This window comes from Mustela erminea, chromosome X, assembly GCF_009829155.1.
Source record: "Mustela erminea isolate mMusErm1 chromosome X, mMusErm1.Pri, whole genome shotgun sequence".
Lineage (NCBI taxonomy): Eukaryota > Metazoa > Chordata > Mammalia > Carnivora > Mustelidae > Mustela > Mustela erminea.
Genome location: NC_045635.1, coordinates 68,910,653 through 68,932,307, shown reverse-complemented (window position 1 = coordinate 68,932,307; position 21,655 = coordinate 68,910,653). Strand labels below are relative to the sequence as shown.

At 36.3% G+C, this 21,655-nt stretch overlaps 1 long non-coding RNA gene across 1 annotated transcript; it reads left to right on the top strand.

Moving 5' to 3' along the window:
- The first annotated feature begins 870 nt into the window (after positions 1 to 870).
- On the top strand, positions 871 to 21,384 carry LOC116582700. Its single transcript, XR_004282498.1, has 4 exons — positions 871 to 882; positions 16,343 to 16,349; positions 19,677 to 19,684; positions 21,313 to 21,384. It is a non-coding gene; the product is annotated as an uncharacterized LOC116582700 (long non-coding RNA).
- The last annotated feature ends 271 nt before the right edge of the window (positions 21,385 to 21,655 follow it).

Below are 21,655 nucleotides of genomic sequence, written 5' to 3'. Positions count from 1 at the left end.
GAAGGATGGACAGAAAGATGAAATAAAGTGAAGGCAGGTTGTTGTACTTTTGGTATTCTTCAAGATGTGACAATAGAGCTATCTAGCTATGAGCATGTGTTATATCTCAAGAAAAGGGAAGAATAATCCCCAAAATGTTTTAGAGATTTGTAGAGTTGCTACTGCCACCATGGGCCCAGAAGGCAGAGACCTGGTGATCTGTCTCCTCCTTGATTCAAAAGCAGTCAGGGTTGCCTCTCAGGTCCGAGGTTTTGTCGTTGCCAAACATGGCCGAGGTATTAGAGCTACTGCCCTGGTGTACACAGAAGACAGGGATGCCCTGGTGGTCCTAGAGAACAAAACATTGAGCCAGAGAGGATTATTTTTGAGCCCCAAAATATAATGGAATTTACCCTGCTAGGTTTGAGACTTGCCTGGAACTCATGATCCCTTCTTCTTTTTTTTTTTTTTTTTTTTTTTTTTTTATTTCTCCCTTTTGGGATGGAAATGTCTATGTTATGTGTGTTATACTATTTTAATTTGGAAGCAGATAACTTCTTTGGTTTCATATATTTACAGCAGGAGAGGAGTTTTACATCAGGACGAATCACATCTCCAGTCACACCCCTATCTGGTTTAGAAAATATTTAGATGAGATTTTAGACTTAGAGTTGATGTTGTAATATATTAAGATATTTGTAGGTCTAGGTGCCCCTGGGTGGTTCAGTCTTTAAGCATCTGCCTTTGGCTTAGGTCATGATCCCAGAGTCCTGGGATTGAGCCCCACATCTGGCTCCCCACTCAGCAGGAAGCCTGCTTTTCCTTCTCCCACCCTCCACTGCTTATGTTCCCTCTATTGCTGTTGTCTCTCTGTCAAATAAATAAATAAAATCTTTTTAAAAAGTTATTTGCAAGTCTTGGGATGTGGTGCATGTATTTTTCATGTAAACACATGAATTTGGGGGCTCCAGTGAATGGAGTATTATGGGCTAAATTTTATGTCCCCATATTCCTATGTTGAAGTCCTAAGTTCCAGTATCCCAGAATGTGACTGCATTTGATAATAGGCTCCTTAAAGAGATAAGGTAAACTGATGTCATTAGAGCAGGATGTAGTCCAATAATACTGGTGTATTCCTAAAACAAGGAGATTAGGACACAGACACACAGAGGAAAGAGCATCTCATGACAATATGAAAGAATAGCCAAATACAAACCAAGGATAGAGGCCTCAAAAAAAAAAAATCACCCCTGCTGACACCTTGATCTTGTACTTGTAACTTCCACAAATGTAAGAAATACATTTCTGCTAAGTCACACAGTTTGGGGTATTTGTTATGTCAGGCCTAGAAAAGTAATACCCAACGTAATTTTTAAAATGGGCAAGAACTTGAAGAGCTATTTCTCCAAAGAATATATACAGATGGTCAATAAAAACATGAAAAGATGCTGAACATCACTAATTATTAGGAAATGTAAATCAAAATCACAGCAAAGGCTGTTTGTGGCTCAGGTCATGATCTCAGGGTCCTGAAATGGAGCCTGCCCTGGGATCAAAACTGTGTAGTTCAGGGAGTCTGTTTCTCCCTCTCCCTCTGCTCCTCCATGCTGTTGGCACACTCTCTCTCACTCTTTCTCTCCAAATAAATTAAAAAAATAAAAAAAAATCAAAATAAAGTACTAATTTACATCCAATAGTATGGCTAATATATTATAAAAACAACAGCAACAATAGAAAATAGCAAATGTTGTTGAGGATGTGGAGAAATCAGAACTCTTTTGCATTGCCGGTGGGAATGTAAAATGATGCAGGATTTGGAGCAAGCAGCACGATAGTTCATCAAAAAATACAGTATAGTACACCATATGATTCATCAATTCCACTTGAACTTATATAGCCAATAGAGTTGAAGGTAGGGATTTGAACAGACAATTGCAAAACTATGTTCATAGCAACATTATTCATACTAGCCATAAGATGTAACAATCCAAATGCCTATCAAAGAATGAATGGATAAACAAAATGCAGTGCATATATACAATAAAATATTTTCAGTCTTAAAAATGTAATGACATTTTTTACATGATACGATATGGATGGACCTTGAAATGAATCATGCTAAGTGAAATAACCCAAACACAAAAATGACAAATATGGTATTTCATTCATATGAAACATATGTCCAATTCATAGAAACATAAAGTGAAATAGTGGCTACCATTGGCTGGAAAGAAGGTATAATAATATGGAGTTATTATTTAATGTATATAAAATTCCAATTTTGGATGATGAAAATATTGTGGAGATGTATAGTGATGATGGTTGCACACTGTGAATGTACTCAATGCCACTAAGTTGTACAATTTGCCCAATTAAACTGTTAAATTGTAAATTTTATGTTATGCATATTTTATCACTGTAAGAAAAGAATACCATGATAGAGTCAATTAGATTTTTATGGTTTATATCTATATATTAGATATATGAGTTTATTTCTGGACCTTAATTTCTATTTTATCTTATGTGCCTAGTATAATGCTAATTCCATATTGTTTTGAATAAAATAGCTTTGAGGTAATTTTGATATTGGAAAGTATGGGTCTTCCACTTTTGTTTCTTTTTTTCAAAATTGGTTTGTCTAGTCAAGGTTACTTACAATTTTATTTTTTTCCCATTTTTTTTATTATGTTGCGTTATCATACAGTACATCATTAGTTTTTGATGTCGTGTTCTATGATTCACTGTTGGTGTATAACACCCAGTGCTTCATGCAATCCATGCTTAATACCCATCACCAGGCTCATCCATCCCCCCAACTCCCTCTCCTCTAAAACCTTGTTTGTTTCCTAGAGTCTGTAGTCTCCCACACCAATTTCTCGCCCTTCCTTTTTCCCTTCGTTCTAATGTCCTCCATGCTATCCTTATGTTCCACAAATAAGTGAAACCATATAATTGACTTTCTCTGCTTGACTTATTTCATTTAGCATAATCTCCTCCAGTCCCATCCATGTTGATGCAAAAGTTGGGTATTCATCCTTTCTGCTGGCTGAGTAATATTCTTCTGTGTATATGTACCACATCTTTTTATCCATTCATCTATTGAAAGGCACCTCAGATCCACAGTTTTGCTCTTGTGGACATTGCTGCTATGAACATTGGGGTGCATATGGCCCTTCTTTTCACTACATCTTTATCTGTGGGGTGACTATCCAGTAGTGCAACTGCAGGGTCATAGGGTAGCTCTATTTTTAACTTTTTGAGGAGTCTCCACACTGTTTTCCAAAGTGGCTGCACCAACTTGCATTCACACCAACAGCGTAAGAGAGTTCCCTTTCTTCACAACTTCTCCAACATTTGTTTTTCTTACCTTGTCAATTTTTGCCATTCTAACTGGTGTAAAGTGGTATCTCAATGTGGTTTTGATTTGAATTTCCCTGATGGTTAATGATGATAAAAATTTTTTCATGTGTCTGATAGCCATTTGTATGTCTTTTTTGGAGAAGTGTCTGTTCATGTCTTCTTCCCAATTTTGACTGGATTATTTGTTATCTTGGGTATTGAGTTTGAGGAGTTCTTTATAGATCTTGGATTTCAGCCCTTTGTCTGAAGTTTCATTTGTGAATATCTTCTCCCATTCCATGGGTTGCCTCTTTGTCTTGTTGACTGTTTCTTTTGCTGTGCAGAAGCATTTATCTTGATGAAGTCCCAAAGTTCATTTTCACTTGTTTCCCTTGCCTTTGGAGATATGTCTTGAAAGAAGTTGCTGTGGCTGACATTGAAGAGATTACTGCCTATATTTTCCTCAAGGATTTTGATATATTCCTGCCTCACATTGTGGTCTTTCGTCCACTTAGAGTTTATCTTTGTGTATGATGTAAGAGAATGGTCGAATTTCATTCTTCTATAGGTAGCTATCTAATTTTCCCAGCACCATATGTTGAAGAAACTGTGTTTTTTCTACTGGATATTTTTCCCTGCTTTGTTGAAGATGACCATAGAATTGAGGGTCCATATCTGGGCTCTCTATTCTGTTCCATTGGTCTATGTGTCTGTTTCTGTGTTAGTACCATATTGTCCTGTTGATGACAGCTTTGTAATAAAACTTGAAACCAGGCAATGCAATGTAACCAGCTTTGTTTTTCTTTTTCAGCATTTCCTTGGTGATTCAGGGTTATTTCTGGTTCTATACAAATTTTAAGATGGTTTGTTCCAGCACATTGAAAAATGCCGATAGTATTTTGATTGAGATAGTGTTGAAAGTGTAGATTGCTCTGGGTAGCATAGAAATTTTAACAAGGTTTATTCTTCCAATCCATGAGCATGGAATGTTTTGAAATTTTATTGGAGAGAGAAATGGAGAGAGAGAAAATGAGCAAGGAAAGCATCAGAGGGAGAGGGAAAAGCAGACTTCCTGATGAATATGCAGTCCAACATGGGTCTCAATCCCAGGGCACTGGCATCATGATCTGAATTGAAGGCAGATACTTAACCAACTGAGCAACCCAGACACACTGACAAATACAAAGATTTTTGTTTACTCATTACATTAATATAATTTCCAAAATTGCCCAAGACTTATTTGAGGATGGTAATCCTGTTATCTCACACACTACACCACAAAGAATGGCCAACATGTAATTGGAGAGAACTTCCCCATTAAAAAGCCAACTTCTTGGGGTGCCTGAGTTGTGAAGTCAGTTGGGTGTCTAACTCTTGGTTTCAGTTAAGTCATGATCTCAGTGTCATGAGATTGAGGCTTCGTACTCCGCACAGAGTCTGTTTGAGATTCCCTGTGCCTCCACTCTGTCCCTGCTGCTGTTCATTCTCTCTCTCTTTCTAAAATAAATCAATAAAACAAAAAATATATATCAACTTTTGTTCAGTCTACCATTTATTCAATGTTTAATTACTAGGAATTTACTTAACTGTAGTACTAACATGAATAAAAAATCTCATCTTCTGCATAACAAGCTGAAATGTATAGAAGAAGGGACATGAAAATAGGCTATTTTGTCAGACAGATCTTACTATGAATCCTAGTTCTGAAACTTGTTAGCTGTGTGGCATGGAGCATGTTGCCTAACTCTTCCAAGTCTTATTTGTCTCTTCATCCGTAAAGTAAGGAAAACATTAGTATTTCATTCATTGTGGTGTTTTCACTATTAACAAAAATAATCCATATAGATCAATTGACAAATAATTAATACATATTAGTTATACCAATAATGATGAGGAGGGTGTCAGGATGGCCGAGTGGTCTAAGGCGCCAGACCAATAATTATGAGGATGATGATGATGATCTAAGAAATAATTAGAAGGAAGACAAAAAGTCCCTACAGGGCTATACTTCCTGTGAAACATTTGGATAATATAAGCCACATAGAAGTTTGGAATGGGCAGAATATAACCTTCTCTGTTTCTACTGTCTTTCTCCTACACCCACAGATTTAATGTGTCACACAAACACACACACATAGTCTTGCATACACACAAGGTAATAATGTCAGTTTTCCAGAAAAGTTCAACATTTCTTCAAACACAAGGGATATGGAGTAGAAATTTTCCCAATAGGCTTCATAAATTTTAAAGGGGTAGGCTGTATGTTCTACAATAAGCAGCACATAGACTAGTTAGATAAAAACCACATGGGTGATGCAGTTGTAAAAGGACAACCTCTCTACAAAACCATTGAAAGAAAGCAAACAAAATGCAGATGCATGAATTAATATCCATTTTCATTCCCAGCTGTTTTTTTAATATTGAACCGCAATAACTATCAGAAAGCCAAACACCAAAATCCATGTGTTCTCCTTCCCTCTGTATACATCTATCCACTCATGTATATATGCACATATGTATGTGCATATAAACACCAACACATAGGTTTTGATCCCTATGGTTAATATAGCAATACCAGAAGTAGTTCTATAAACATTTATAAAAATTACTATGTTTTTTAAGCCTTTTTAATTTTTATAAATTAGAATGAGGATACACATAAATACCTACATGGAACAAAGTACAGGACAGAAAACTACTAAACCAATGAATATATGGTGTTTTTGTCTCCAGATAATATAACTGATTTTCTAAATTCAAATATCATGCTTCAGCATATAGGAAAATTGACTATAAATCATACTGATTGTATTAAAACACTTATTTCCTTTTCAAACCTCAGCTTAAATTTCCATCCTTCCACAAACTTTCTCCATATTCACTTGTTGCAACTAGTGTCTTCTGAACTACATAATATTTTCTGTGTGCCTTTTGCATGCCATGTTGTACACATGTCAGTATCTCTAATCTTGTCCTATTGCCAAAATAGATATTACTAATGAGGGCAGAAAACTTGTTTAACTCATCTTTATGCCATTACCCACAGAATCTATTCTGGTTCCAGCCTGACTCAAAGACCATTTTATGAGCAGTAATTGCCATTCCAGAGTTTGTTAAAGATAATCCTCATTAACTTGCATCAGCTGCTATTATCATTCAGCTGTTATCACAAATAAATAAATAAAACACCTTAAATAACAAATATTCACTTCTCCTGCTCATAGATCTTTAGGGTAGCTACCATAGCTATACTTCAAGCTATAAGTCAACTGGGTTCTTTCTAGATTTGTAGTCAGTTTTAGTTTGCCCCATATTTTTCATTCTTGAGCTCAGACTAAAGTAGCCATAGCTACTTGCAAATGTTCCTGTAGAAATCAAAACATTATTTAAGAAAGCCAAAAGTATCAGACATTATTTTTAAGGCCTTGAGTAAGAACTTGGATTTTCACTTCCACTTATATCTAGTTGTCAAAAAACAAGAGAAAAGAACAATCACATGCCCAAGTCCAACCATGTGTTAGTCACTGTATTTAGTTTACTTCTTTTTTAAAAAAAATCTTTTTTTTTAAATTCAATTTAATTGAAAATACAGAAAGGGAAATTAGAGAATTGATTCCATTTACTATAGCACCAAGAGCCATAAGATACCTGGGAATAAACCTAACCAAAGAGGTAAAGGATCTGTACTCAAGGAAATACAGAACACTCATGAAAGAAATTGAAGACAAAAAGATGGAAGACCATTCCATGCTCCTGTATCGGAAGAATAAACATTGTTAAAATGTCTATACTGCCTAGAGCAATCTATACTTTTAATGCCATTCTGATCAAAATTCCACCAGTATTTTTCAAAGAGCTGGAGCAAATAATCCTAAAATTTGTATGGAATCAGAAGAGACCCTGAATTGCTAAGGAAATGTTGAAAAACAAAAACAAAACTGGGGGCATCACGTTACCTGATTTCAAGCTTTACTACAAAGATGTGATCACCAAGACAGCATGATACTGGCATAAAAACAGACACATAGAGCAGTGGAACAGAGTAGAGAGCCCAGATATGGACGCTCAGCTCTATGGTCAAATAATCTTTGACAAAGCAGGAAAAAATATCCAGTGGAAAAAGGAGAGTCTCTTCAATAAATGATGCTGGGAAAATTGGACAGCTATATGTAGAAGAATGAAACTCGACCATTCTCATACACCATAGACAAAGATAAAATCAAAATGGATAAAAGACCTCAGTGTGAGACAGGAATCCATCAGAATCCTAGAAGAAAACATAGGTAGTACCCTCTTTGATATCAACCACAGCAACTTCCTTCAAGATATGTCTCCAAAAGCAAAGGAAACAAAAGCAAAAATAAACTTTTGGGACTTCATCAAGATCAAAAGCTTCTGCACAGCAAAGGAAACAGTCAACAAAACAAAGAGGCAACCCACAGAATGGGAGAAGATATTCGCAAATGACAGTACAGACAAAAGGTTGATATCCAGGATCTACAAAGAGCTTCTGAAACTCAACATGCACAAAACAGATAATCATGTCCAAAAAATGGGCAGAAGACATGAACAGACACCTCTCCAATAAAGACATACAAATGGCTATCAGACATATAAAAAAAATGTTTATCATCACTAGCTATCAGTGAGATTCAAATGAAAACCACATTGAAATACCACCTTACACCAGTTAGAATGGCAAAAATTAGCAAGACAGGAAACAACGTGTATTTGAGAGGATGTAGAGAAAGGGGAACCCTCTTACACTGTTGGTGGGAATGCAAGTTGGTGCAGCCACTTTGAAAACAGTGTGAAGATTCCTTAAGAAATTAAAAATAGAGCCTCCCTATGACCCTGCAATTGCACTACTGGCTATTTACCCCAAAGATACAGATGTAGTGAAAATAAGGGCCATCTGTACCCCAATGTTTATAGCAGCAATGGCCACAGTTGCCAAACTGTGGAAAGAACCAAGATGACCTTCAACGGACAAATGGATAAGGAAGATGTGGTCCATATACACTATGGAGTATTATGCCTCTATCAGAAAGGATGAATACCCAACTTTTGTAACAACATGGACAGGACTGGAAGAGATTATGCTGAGTGAAATAAGTCAAGCAGAGAGAGTCAATTATCATATGATTTCACTTATTTGTGGATCATAAGAAATAACATGGAGGACATGGGGAGATGGAGAGGAGAAGGGAGTTGAGGGAAATTGGAAGGGGAGATGAATCATGAGAGACTATGGACTCTTAAAAACAATTTGAGTGTTTTGAACGGGTGGGGGGGTGAGAGGTCGGGAGAGCCAGGTGGTGGGTATTTTAGAGGGCACATATTGCATGGAGGACTGGGTGTGGTGCATAAACAATGAATTCTGTTACACTGAAAAGAAAATCAAAAGAATCATACAAAAAATTCAATTTAATTAACATATACAGTATTATTAGTTTCAGGGGTAGATTGGTGATTCATCAGTTGCATATACCACCGAGTGCTCATTACATCAACTGTCCTCCTTAATGCCTATCACCCAATTACCCTATTCTTCCATCCACCCCTCCTCCAGGAACCCTCAATTTGTTTCCTAGAGTTAAGAGTATCTTATGTTTTGCCTCTATTTTAATCTTGTATTATTTTTCCTTCCCTTCCCCTATGTACATCTGTTTTGTATCTTAAATTCCATATATTGGTGAAATCATATGTTATTTGTCTTTCTTTGACTGAATTATTTCCCTTAGTGTAATATCCCCTAGCTCCATCCATGTCATTGCAAATGGTAATATTTCAATTCTTAATGGCTGTATAATATTCCATTATATGTGTGTGTGTGTGTGTGTGTGTGTGTGTGTGTGTGTGTGTACTCAAATATTCATATACACACTTCTTTATCCATACATGTTAATGAACATCTGGGTTCTTTCAATATTTTGACTATTGTGGACAGTGTTGTAATAAATGTTTTGGTGCCTGTGCCCCTTTGAATTACTATGTTTGTGCCCTTTGGATAAATACCTAGTAGTGCAATTGCTGGGTCATAGTGTATTTCTATTTTTAACTTTTTGAGGAACCTCCATTCCTTTCTCCAGAGTGGCTGTACCAGTTTGTACTTCCACCAAAAGTGTAAGAGTGTTTCCCTTTCTCTGCAACCTCACCAACATCTGTCATTTCCTGACTTGTTAATTTCAGCCATTCTGACAAGTATGATATGGTATCTCATTATGGTTTTGATTTTTATTTCCTCGATGCCCAGTGACGTGGAGAATATTTTCATGTGTCTGTTGGCCATTTGTAGGTCTTCTTTGGAAGAAATATCTATTCAAGCCTTCTGCACATTTCTTAACTGGATTCTTTTGTTGTTGTTGTTTGGTTTTTGGGTGCTGAGTTTGATACATTCTTTATAGATTTTAGATACTAACCTTTTATCTGATAAGATATTTGAAAATCTCTTCTCTCATTTTATATCTTGTCCTTAAATTTTGTCCCATTTCCTTGGCAGTGCAAAGTTTTTTACCTTGACAAAGTCCCAATAATTCATTTTTGCTTTTGTTTCCCTTGTCTTTGGAGACATATCTATTAATAAGTTGCTGCAGCTGAGGTCAAAGGGGTTGCTACCTGTGTTCTTCTTTAGCATTTTGATGTATTCCTGTCTCACATTTATGTTTTTCATCCATTTTGAGTTTATTTTTATGTATGGTGCAAAAGAGTGGTCCTGTTTCATTCTCCTGCATGTGGCTGTCCAGTTTTCCCAACACCACTTGAAGAAACTGTCTTTTTTTTTCCTTTGGATATTCTTTCCTGATTTATTGAAGATTAGTTTACTATAAAGTTGGGTGTCCATTTCTGTGTTCTCTACTCTGCTCCACTGATCTATGTATCTGTTTTTGTGCCAGTACCATACTGTCTTAATGATCACAGCTTTGTAATACTGCTTGAAGTCCAAAATTGTGATGCCTCCACCTTTGCTTTTCTTTTTCAACACTCCTTTGTCTATTTGGGGTCTTCAATATTCTAGGTCTGTGAGAAATGTTGATGGTGTTTTGACAACAATTGCATTGCCTGTGAAGATTGCTCTGGATAGTATAGACATTTTAACAGTATTTGTTCTTCAATTCCATGATCATAGAATGTTTTTCCATCTCTGTTTGCCTTCCTCAATTTCTTTCATACATCTCCTACAGTTTTCAGAGTACATATCTTTTTCGTCTTTAGTTAGGTTTACTTCTAAGTATCTTATGGTTTTTGGTGTAATTGCAGATGGGATTGATTCTTTGATTTCCCTTTCTACTGCTACATTGTTAGTGTATAGAAATGCAACTGACATCTGTGCATTGATTTTACATCCTGTGACTTTGCTGAATCCACGTATCAGTTCTAGTAATTCTTTGTTGGACTCTTTTGGATTTTCTACATAGAGTATCATGTCATCTACAAAGATTGAAAATTTGACAACTTCTTTGCCAGTTTGGATAGTTTATTTCTTTTTGTTGTCTGATTGCTGAGGCTAGGACTTCTAGTACTGTGTTGGTCAGTAGTGATAATGGACATTCCTGTTGCTTTCCTGACCTTAGGGGAAAAAAGGTTTATTTTTCTTCATTAAGGATGCTATTAACTGTAGATGTTTTGTATATGCATTTGATGATACTGAGGTATGTTCCCTCTATCCCGACATAGTAGATAGTTTTACTCAAGAAAGGATGCTGTATTTTGTCATTTTTTCCCTCCAAATCTATTCAGAGGATCACATGCTTCTTGTAATTTCTTTATTAATGTGGTGTATCATATTGATTGATTTGCAGATGTTGAACCACCTTTGTAGCCCGAGAATAAATCCCATTTGGTGGTGGTAAATAATCCTTTTAAAGTACTGTTGGATCCTTTTTGCTGGTATCTTGGTGACAATTTTTGCATCCATACACATCAGAGACATTAGTCTGTAATTCTCCTTTTCAGTGGGGCTTTGGTTTTGAGAGCAAGTTAATCCTGGCCTCATAGAATGGGTTTAGATGTTTTCCTTTCATTTCTACTCTTTGAAACAGTTTCAGAAGAATAGTTATTAATTCTTTAAATGTGTGGTAGAATTCCCCTAGGAAGCCATGTGGTCCTAGACTCTTGTGTGTTGGCAGATTTTTGATTACTGATTCAATTTCCTTGCTGATTAAGGGTCTGTTCAGGTTTTCTATTTCTCCCTGTTTCAGTTTTGGTAGTTGATATGTTTATAGGCATGTGTACATTTCTTCCAGGCTGCCTAATTTGTTGGCATATAATTGTTCATAATATTCTCTTATATTTGTTTGTATTTCTTCAGTGCTGGTCAGGATCTCTCCTCTTCATTCATGATTTTATCAGTTTGGGTCCTTTCTCTTTTCTCCTTGATATGTGTGTGTCTATGTATTTATTGATCTTATTAATTCTTTTAAAGAACGAGCTTCTACTTTTGTTGATCTCTTCTACTGCTTTTTATTATTGTTATTTCTATATGATTGATTTCTCCTCTAATCATTATTGTTTTTCTTATTCTATTGAAGTTAGGCTTTATTTGCTTTTCTTTTGCCAACTCCTTTAAGGTTCAGGGTAAGTTTTCCATTTGAGACTTTCTTGTTTCTTGAAGAGGGCCTGCATTGCTATATACTTTCCTTCTAAGAGTGCCCTTGCTGCATCCCAAAGGTCTGAACAGCCAAGTTTTCATTTTCATTTGTTGACCTGTATTTTTAAAAATTCTTCTTTAAATTCCTCATTGATCCATTCATTTTTTAGTAGGATGTTCTTTAACCTCCCCACATTTCTGGTCCTTCCAAATTTGTGCTTGAAGTTGATTTTATGCTTTAAAGCATTGTGGTCTGAAATATGTATAGAATAATCTCAATCTTTTGGTACTGGTTGAGACCTAATTTGTAACCCAGTGTGTAATCTGTTCTGGAGAATGTTCCACATGCACTTGAGAAGAATGTGTATTCTACCGCTTTAGGATGAAGTTCTCTGAATATATCTGTTAAGTCCATCTGATACAGTGTGTTATTCAAAGTCCTTATTCCCTTGTCGATCTTCTACTTAGATGATCAGTCCCTTGCTATGAGTGGGGTGTTTAATTCCCCTGCTATTATTATATTATTATCAATGTGTTTCTTTCATTTTGTTATTAATTTGTTTATATATTTGGCTGCTCCCAAATTAGGATCATAAATATTTATAATTGTTAGATATTCTTGTTGGATAAACTCTTTTATTATGATATAGTGTCCTCTCTCAGCTCTTATTACAATCTGTGTTTTAAAAACTAGTTTGTCTGATATAAGTATGGCTACCCAGCTTACTTTTGATGTCCATTGGCATGATAAATATTTCTCTACATCCTCAATTTCAATCTTGAGGTGACATTAGGCCTAAAATGTATATCTTATAAACAGCATTTGGATGGGTCTTTTTTTTTTTTAATCCATTATGATACCCTGTGTCTTTTGCTTGGAGTGTTTAGTCCATTTATATTCAGAGTAATTATTGAAAGATATGAATTAAATGCCATTGTATAAACTGTAAAGTCACTGTTCTTGTAGATTTTCTCTGTTTCTTTCTGGTCTTTGTTTCTTTTTTTTTTTTTAAACTATTTTTTTAAGATTATTTATTTATTTATTTATTTGACAGAGAGAGAGATCACAAGTAGGCAGAGAGGCAAGCAGAGAGAGAGAGGAGAAAGCAGGCTCCCTGCTGAGCAGAGAGCCCGATGTGGGACTCTATCCCAGGACCCTGAGATCATGACCTGAGCCGAAGGCAGCGGCTTAACCCACTGAGCCACCCAGGCGCCCTCTGGTCTTTGTTTCTTTTGGGTTCTCTCTCCATTCAAGCCCCCCCACCTTGACATTTCTTGCAGGGCTCATTTATTAATCACATTATTTTGTTGTTGTTTGTTTGCTTTTGGGATTTTTGTTTGTGTGTTTTTTTAGAGTGTGTGTGTGTGTGTGTGTGTGTGTGTGTGTGTGTTCTAGAAACTCTTTCACTCTCCTATTCTGAATGACAGCCCTGCTGGAAAAGGAATTTTGGCTGCATATTTTTCTATTTAACACATTGACTATATGATGCCAGTCCTTTCTGGCTTGTCAGCTCTCTCTGGACATGTCTGTTACCAGCCTTATGATTCTACCCGTATAGGTTAATGATGTCTTGTCCTGAACTGCTTTCGGGATTTTCTTTTATCTTTGAATTTTTTCATGCTTCACTATAATATGGTGAGGGGTTGATCTATTTTGTTAATTTTAAGGGGAAGGATTCTCTGTATGTCTTGGACTTGAATGCCTTTTTACTTTCCCAGTTTAGGGAATTTTTCCACTATAATTTGATCAAATAAACCTTCTGCCCCCTTCTCCCACTCCTCATCTTCCACGACCCATATTATATGGATAATATTTTGCTTTATGGAATGGCTGAGTTTTCTGATGATTATCTCTTTATGACCTAATAGTTTTATTTCTCTATTTTTTGCAGTTTCTTTATTTTCCATTATTTTATCTTCTATATCACTGATTCCTTTACATCGTTCTTTCCTTTCTTATGGCCTCCACTTGTGACTGCATCTCAGTAATAAAATTTTTAATTTTGACCTGACTAGAGTTTAGTTCTTTTATCTCTATAGTATGGGATTCTCTAGTGCCTTCTATGCTTTTTCTAAGCTCAACTAGTATCTTTATAATCATTGTTTTGAATTCTAGTTCAGACATCTTTCTTATGTCTGTATTAATTACATCCCTGTCAGTGAGTACTACTTCCTGTTCTTTCTTTTGGAGTGAATTTCTCCATCTCATCAGTTTGTCTAGAAAAGAAAGGAAGAAAGTAAAAGAAAAAAAATGCAACAACAACAACAACATAAAAAAAAAAAAAAACCAGGAAGTGTTTGTGGTGGATGTTCTGTGGTGGATGTTCTGTTGTGTCTTGGCTGCTCTTTCCCACTGGTTAGTCCTCTACAGAGTTCCTTCTTCCTTGCACTAGGGAGTGTTTAAGTTTTTAATTAGGTGTGCTTTGATTTGTTTGTAAATATAAACCTGTGAAAGAAAAATTAAAGAAAAAATGGCTTATCCAAGACAAGAGAAAACAAAAAGCAACAAAAGGCAAACAAAATACAAACAAACAACTTAAGCCTAATTCTAAATAATAAGAAAAAGTGAAGAAAAAAAGACTATGGAAAGAAGGGAAAAAAAAGTAAGAAGAAAGGAAGAAGGGAAAAAGAGTAAGAAAAATTGAAAAGAGGGGGGAAAAAAAGTAAGAAGCCTGATACAGAACATAAGAGAAGGAAACAAACAAACCAACAAATGTACAAAAATTTACATGCCTGATCAAAAAGGAGATAAAAAGAAAAGAAAAAAGTACATAAAATGAAAGATAAGAAATTTAAAAATAGGAAAAATAAAAAAAAAACATGAAAGAGGATGGAAAAACAAAACAAAACAAATAAACAAACAAGCCAAAACAATACTGGTCCTATTTCCACTACAAGCTGAGGTTTTGGAGTGTTCTTCTACCAAGTAGACTTGGTACATGTAGGGGCCTGTGTTGGTCTTCTGAGGAGAGGCCTGATGGGCTGTCTTACTAGCTGACTTACCCTTATAAAGATACCCCTTCCAGGCACAAAATGTGAGATTCAGTATAGGGAACTCTAGCCTCCACTGGAGGTGCTGTGTTTCCCTCTGAAGTCCACCTGTGCTGGTGGGTGGTGTGGAGGGAGGGAGGGGTGGTGGAGGAGAAAGAATATGTTGTTACCCTCCTCTCTTGTCCCCAATAAGGGGAACTCCTGGCTACCATTGTTCATATGGCTCTCTCAGAAAAGTAAACGATCTCCGATGTCCAGGGCTTTCATCAGTTCCCTGCCCTTAACCTGTATGTGCCCAGGCCATTGGCATATCTGGAGCCACATATATTCTTTATTTTGTCTCTGGCCAGTAGCTGGGATTCAAAACTCTAAGTTTTAAGGGGGTTTGCAAGGTGTGGGCTACTTTCCTCCCCTAGAGGAGAACCTCACAGCATGCACAGCATTGCTCTGTCCCTGAAAAGAAGTCACATAGTGCCTATACAAAGACTAGAATTTATTGTAATGCTCAGTGAGAAGCTGAAACCAGGTTGTTGGCTGCCTGTGCATGACTCAGTCCCCTGCTCCATCCTGTCCTAGAAAAGCAGTCATATAGAGGTTTGAATCTATTGTAGCAGTCAGTGAAAGCAATGGTGAAGTTTTATCTGAAGTTTTATCTAAAGTTTTATCTGAAGTCTGCCCTGTCTCTGCTCTGTTCAGTACTACCACAGAAAAGCAGCTACTCTGCACACACTCAGAAATTTAAGCCTATTGTGGTTCACAGAAAATATTAAGGGGTTTTCTTCCCTTTGTGCACACCTCTGACTCTGCTGTTGAGAGATACTCAATGGCTCTTCGTTGGCCTTTTGTTCTTGGAGAGGCAAAAAACGATTTACAAAATCTACTCTGGGAGAAGCAATCTCTCTCCCTGTGGAACCCAGGAGATCTCTTCACTGTGGTTTATTGTGAAATCCTTGTGTGCTGTGTGCTCTCTCCTACTTAATCCCTCTCCCTCACTTTGCTGCATTAAAAGGGTTCCCTCCCCTTTGAGGCCCTAGGGCTCTCCTCTCCTCCATTTCATGGTTCTGAACATCCCATCTGCCATGTTCTCTCTCTCCAACTGTGTAGATTGTTTCTTAATCCTCAGATTATATTCCTAGTTTTTCAAAATAATTGGATGTTGATCTAGCTGTTTTCAACAGATGAGGCAAGCTTAGGTTTGCCATACTACTATATCATCTTAACTCCAGAAGCATATTTACTTCACTTAATTCTTAAAATTACCTTAAAAGGTGGATACTACTGTGCCCATATTACAGATAAAAAATGAAAATTATCTACAGATTAATTTATCTATAATCATGCAGCTAATACATAGTGGAGTCAGGGTTCTAACTAAAGATGTAAAATTTTAGTGATTCTAATATTTAACACTATAACATATAGTCTATCAGTTTTTCATTGAAGAGCAAACGTAAGTAGAAAAGCCACTATCTTCGTCACTGTTATTTTTAATGAGCTCAGAAACACGTTTAATTTTTTATTTAATCACTTATTCAGTGAATGTTTGTTGAACACCAACGCTGTGTCAGGCATTATATTAGGCCCTTAAGATTTACTCCTGGGATGCAAGGATGGTTCAATGTTCACACATTAATTAATGTAATAGAACATATTAAAGAAGAAGAAGAAGAAGAAGAAGAAGAAGAAGAAGAAGAAGAAGAAGAGGAAGAAGAAGAGGAAGAAGAAGAGGGGCGCCTGGGTGGCTCAGTGGGTTAAAGACTCTGCCTTCAGCTCAGGTCATGGTCTCAGGGTCCTGGGTTGGAGCCCCACATCAGGCTCTCTGTTCTGTTCTGTTCAGCGGGGAGCCTGCTTCCTCCTCTCTCTCTGCCTGCTTCTCTGCCTACTTGTGATCTGTCTGTCAAATAAATGAATAAAATCTTAAAAGAAAAAGAATAGATAAGAGGCATACAATCCTCTCAACTGATGCAGAAAAAGCATTTGACATAACACAACAATCTTTCCTGATTAAAACTCTTCAGAGCATATGGATAGAGGGAATATTCCTCAATATTATAAAAACCATCTATGAAAATCTGAGAGCAAATATTCTCAATGGGGAAAAGCTGAGGACATTTCTCTTAAGATCAGAGACACAAGAAGGATGTCCACTCTCGCCACTATTGTTCAACATAGTACTAGAAGTCCTAGCAAAAGCAATCATACAATAAAAAGAAATAAAAGATATTAAAATTGACAATGAAGAAGTCAAACCTCTCTCTTCACACACGACATGATACCTTATATGGAAAACCCAAAAGACTCCAGCACCAAATTACTAGAACTCATATAGCAATTCAGTAATGTGTCAGGATACAAAATCAATGCACATAAATCAGTTGCTTTTCTATACATCAACAATGTAACTGTAGGAAGATAAATTAAGGAATTGATTCCATTTACAAAAACACCAAAACCTACAAGATACCTTGGAATAAACCTAACAAAAGAGGTAAAGAATCTGTACTCTAGAAACTACAGAACACTTATGAAAGAAAAGAAGACACAAAAAATGGATAAAAAACATTCTGTGCTCATGGATTGGAAGAATATATAGATTGCTCTGAACAGCATAGAATATTCTTAAAATGCCTATGCTGTCGAGAGCAAACTCTATTTTCAGAACCATCCAGCTCAAAATACCATTGGCATTTTTCAAAGAACTAGATCAATCCTAAAATTTGTATGGAACCAGAAAAGACCCTGAATCACCAAGGAAATGCTGAAAAAGAAAAATAAAGCTGGGGACATCATGTTGCCTGATGTAAAATTATATTACAAAGCTTAATCCCAAAGACTACATGACACTGGCACAAAAACTGACACATAGATCAATGGAACAGAATAGCGATCAGATATCGACCTGCAACTCTATGGTCAACTAAATTTTGACAAAGTAGGAAAAAATATCCAATGAAGAAAAACATAGTCTCTTCAATATATGGTGCTGGGAAAACTGGGAGCTATATACAGAAAAATGAAACTCTACAGTTCTCTTAAAGCATACAGAAAAATAAACTCTAAGTGGATGAAATACCTTGATGTGAGGGAGGAATCCATCAAAATCCTAGAGGAAAATATAGGCAGTAACTTCCTCAATATCGGCCACAGCAACTTTTTTCAAGACACATCCCCAAAGGCAAGGGAAACAAAAGCAAAAATGAACTTTTGCAACTTCATCAAAATAAAAATCTGCAAAGAAATGGAAAGAGTCAACAAAACAAAGAGACAATCCGTGGAATGGAAGAAGATTTTTCCAAATGACATTACAGATAAAGGGCTGGTCTCAAATATCTACAAAGAACATCTCAAACTCAAAACCCCAAAAAGAAATAATCCAGTCAAAAATTGGACAGAAAATTTCTGCCTCATGTTGAGGGTTTTTTTTTTTATCCATTTCAAGTTTATCTTTTTTTTTTTTTTTATTGTGTAAGACAAAGGTCAATTTTCATTTTTCTATACATAGCTGTCCAATTTTCCCAGCACAATTTATTGAAGAGACTGCCATTTTTCCACTGGATATTTTTTCCTGCTTTGTCAAAGATTAGTTGACCATAGAGTTGAGGGTCCATATCTGGGCTCTCTACTATATTCCACTGGTCTATGTATCTGATTTTTTTTTTGCCAGTATCATGTCATCTTGGTGATCACAGCTTTGTAGTAAAGCTTGAAATCAGGCAATGTGATGTCCCAGTTTTATTTTTCTTTTTCGACATTTCCTTAGCAATTTGGGGTCTCTTATGATTCCATACAAATTTTAGGATTGTTTGTTCCAGCTCTTTGAAAAATGCCAGTGGAATTTTGATTGGGATGGCATTGAAAGTATAGATTGATCTAGGCAGTATAGACATTTTAACAATGTTTATTCTTCTGATCCATGAGCATGGAAGCTCTTCCATCTTTTTGAGTCTTCTTCAGTTTCTTTCATGAATGTTCTGTAGTTCCTCGAGTACAGATCCTTTACCTCTTTGGTCAGGTTTATTCCCAGGTATCTTATGGTTCTTGGTGCTATAGTAAATGGAATTGATTCTCTAATTTCCCTTTCTGTATTTTCATTGTTAATGTATAAGAAAGCAACTGATTTCTGTACATTGATTTTGTATCCTGCCACATTACTGAATTGCTGAATGAGTTCTAGTAGTTTGGGGGAGGAGTCTTTTGGGTTTTCCATATAAAGTATCATGTCATCTGTGAAGACCGAGAGTTTGACTTCTTCTTTACCAATTTGAATGTCTTTTATTTATTTTTTTATTGTCTGATTGCTGTTGCTAGGACTTCCAGTACTATGTTGAACAACAGTGGCAAGAGTAGACATCCTTGTCTTGTTCATGATCTCCAAGGGAATGCTGTCAGCTTTTCCCCATTGAGAATGATAATTGCTATGGGTTTTCCATAGATAGATTTTATGAAGTCGAGGAATATTCCCTCTGTCTGTAGAGTTTGAATTGTTTTAATCAGGAACGGATGCTGTTTCTTGTCAAATGTTTTTTTTTTTTTCTGCATCAGTTGAAAGGACCATGTGGTTCTTCTCTTTTTTTATTGATTTGTTCTATTGTAACTGAAATGGGAGGATAGACAGGAAATGAAACAGGAGAAGAAGCCCCAACATGAATTTTGAAGGGCTGTGCCGTTTCCCCCGCTGGTGAGTTGTGGGTATATATTGCAGGGTATGGGTAATATAAGGAGCACCAACTAATATCACCCTTATGTATGTTTGTTGAGTTGACTCCTCTGGTGGGAGGAGCAAAAGTCAGCGAGGTCAAACTTTTGGAGCTTTTATAGGTAATTAAAGAACATTGCTCCTAATTCCCTATATTAGGGACTTCAGACCCACTGACATGGGGAAAAGTAGGTCATGAGTTAAAAGTTTTGCCTGCTAAAGGAAAGCCAATTCCAATTACTATATGATCTACTTGAACTCTTATTCACTCTCTTCTGTAGCTTTTATAAACTCCGATGTCTCAGGTAAAAATGTAAAGTGGGGTAGGTCAGGTGGAACATAAATCAATATTTAAACTAAGTTATGTTTGTTGGTTTAATTAAAATAGACATGTCTTTAAAGTTATCAACAATAAATGTAAAACTTATTCTCTCGAGGTTTGCTGAAGGTCAAATAAGCTCATATTATCTCTGTTGGAATTTGTTAACAAAAGGATGATTAAACTGATAGTTAATTGTCTGTCTCAAAGTTTTAATGAGTAATTGTTAAGCTAGCTGTCAAAGTCTTTGGTAAGCTGAAACTTTAAAGTTTTGCTTGGATGATAAATGGAAGTAAAAGTTGTTGGACATTTAGATCTTTTCCAAATGGGATAAAGTGCTCAAGCATTGATTACTGGAAATAGGTTGGTGCTTTTGACTTATTGCAAAGAACTAAGGATATTTAAATCTGTTGGTAAACGTGTTTTATGCTTAACCAATTCACAAATTTGCCGTTTAAGAATTCTGGTGTAACAGTTCACAATTGGTTACTCCTTGATCTTCACTGGAGATTAAGTTTTCTGAAGAGTAAAAAATTCTGCCAACTTTAAGACTGACAAAAATAAGGGAGGGACACAACTGTTATGTAGAAAAGTAGGGGAGGGTGCCTGGGTGGCTCAGTAGATTAGCCCCTGCCTTTGGCTTGGGTCATGATCCCAGGCTCTCTGCTCGGCAGGGTGTCTGCTTCCCCCTCTCTCTCTGTCTGCCTCTGTGCCTACTTGGGATCTCTGTCTGTCAAATAAATAAATAAAATCTTTTAAAAAATAAAAGAAAAGTAGGGGATATGTAAGAAAGATGAGGAATGGGAATGCATTTTTTTGAAGGTAAAAGAAGGTAATTTTGCTAAGCATGATACGCTCTAGTTCCATCCAGGTTGTCGCAAATGGCAAGATTTCATTTCTTTTGATGGCTGCATAGTATTCCATTGTGTATATATACCACATCTTCTTGATCCATTCATCTGTTGATGGACATCTAGGTTCTTTCCATAGTTTGGCTATTGTGGACATTGCTGCTATAAAGAGTCAATTATCATATGGTTTCACTTATTTGTGGAGCATAACAAATAGCATGGAGGACATGGGGACTTAGAGTGGAGAAGGGAGTTGGGGGAAATTGGAAGGGGAGGTGAACCATGAGAGACTATGGACTCTGAAAAACAATCTGAGGGTTTTGAAGGGACGGGGGGTGGGAGGTTGGGGTACCAGGTGGTGGGTATTATAGAGGGCACGGATTGCATGGAGCACGGGGTGTGGTGCAAAAATAATGAATACTGTTATGCTGGAAATAAATTAAAAAAAAAATAAAAATAAAAATAAAAAAAAAAGAAGGTAATTTTGTCCTAAATGAGATGGTTGTTTGGGAAAAAAAATGGCTTAGGAGAAAATCTGAATGCAAAGGAAAGTTGTAGAAGGTTTGTGAAGGGAAGTCCTTGGAAACGAATTTTAGGTGTGGTCAGAATGGACTAAAATTGAAATGAATGAATTTTAAAGACACTGGTATAAAATAGAAAGCTGTTTTTTGCTCTGTTCAAAAAGATAAAGTATTCTGAATTGTTAGTCTGTTCTTAATAAGAAAATGCAAATAGTTGTTTTCTCTCTGCCTGCCTCAAAAAAAACAATTTATGTGTCTTACCTTTATCAGGTCTTTATGGAGGACATGGAGAGATGATGAGTAGAAGGGAGTTGGGGGAAATTGGAGGAAAGATGAACCATGAGAGACAGTGAACTCTGAAAAACAATC